Source organism: Raphanus sativus, chromosome 3, assembly GCF_000801105.2.
Source record: "Raphanus sativus cultivar WK10039 chromosome 3, ASM80110v3, whole genome shotgun sequence".
Classification (NCBI taxonomy): Eukaryota; Viridiplantae; Streptophyta; class Magnoliopsida; order Brassicales; family Brassicaceae; genus Raphanus; species Raphanus sativus.
Window position 1 is genome coordinate 10,293,485 of NC_079513.1, and position 1,590 is coordinate 10,295,074.

Here is a 1,590-nt window from a genome sequence, read left to right on the forward strand (position 1 = left end):
GAAAGAGAACTTTATCTCAGATTGGGAGTTGATATCATCTAAACTAGTATTTTTCCATGGCATGATCATATTATCTGGGTACAAAGTTTCGAAACTGCCCCTTCTTGTTACGGCTAGGTTGGTCCCATATGCCTTGCTTTTTGGGGGCAATTCAGTAGTTATGTACGATATCCATCAATTAATAATTTTATATGACCAGCATCTAAATGTTTCTAATTTCTATAATCAATAATAAACAATTATGACTTCACTAAACTAATTAAATTATATAATCTTGCTTTAACAAAAATCAGAAAAGACCCACTATAAATATTCAATGATCCTAACTCATATTCAAAGTATTATGCAGGAAAAACAAATTTAAAAATTGGCACTGGTTATATTATATGTAAACAGGTGGCCCTTAAAAACTTGTGTATCTCTTGTTGTTGGCAAATTAGAGCAATAAAATTTATAGTTCGAATTATTGTTGTAGAAAAAAATTTGTAGACTTTTTTGCTGTAATTTTAAAATTTATTGCTGTAGAATTTATGGAAAGCATTAAAATTTGCTTTGGATATTTGACTCTACAGAACACTTCTACAGCTGTAGATTATTTCAAAAGCCGTAGTTTAAAAAAATAAATTAAAGCTTGATTGCTCTAATTTTGGTGCTTTATAAATAAATGCGGCTGTGAACAAATAATAGTAGATATCATTCTCATAATTAATTACATAATAAATGTTAAGAGAGTTAGTGGTGCCGGCAGGGATAGTCATATGTGGCTACACTTTTCTTCGTCGCAGTTATGATCAATTCTATACTCTTTTCTTAAGAGCATGATTAAAGGGAACTCAGAGGAGTGCTTAGAGAGAGAGAAACAATAAAAAAAAAGGAAGAAGAAGAGAAGTAGAGGCGCTTGATTAAGCTGCGTTGAGCTAGGGTGCTTGTTCTGATCGTGATCGCGGGCTCCACTGATACGTAGTGGCCCACGACTGATTTCTTTTAAATTTCTTTTTCTGAAAAACCAAAAAAAAAAATTAAAAAATTTAAAAGAATTCTTAAGCACCTTCGTTTAAGCATTTATGGGTTGAGAATGCTCTAACAATTCTATACTATTCTCTTATTTTAAGTAGGCCCTAATTTTAAGCTTATGTGTTTTCAATGAATTATTTTTCATCGAATCATGAACCAACGTGTATGAGTACCAGGCCGGGCCCATTAGATGTTTACGTATTCTTATCTTCTTATAAACTAACAGATAATGTTTTTTATTATACTGGTCACTTTCTAATTTACACTGATATTTTCATATTTCTAGTAGGGTGTAGATATTTTTGATAGACCGTAGGATCATTTGACCAGTCGTTTTGACTCTCGTCTTGGCACCTGATACCCTGACACGTGTTATATTAAATAGCAACTAGTAGTAATAAGCCTGAATTCATGAATTGGTGTTTCTATATTAGATTCCTTCTATATTTCACATAATGTAGTTCGTTTACATACCATGCAAATGTTTTGTGTTGCAAGTGTTACATTCTATGATTCACGTAGGCTCCAAATGGTGATCAAGGGAATGTGTAGGAATAACTAATTCCTTAGCATTCC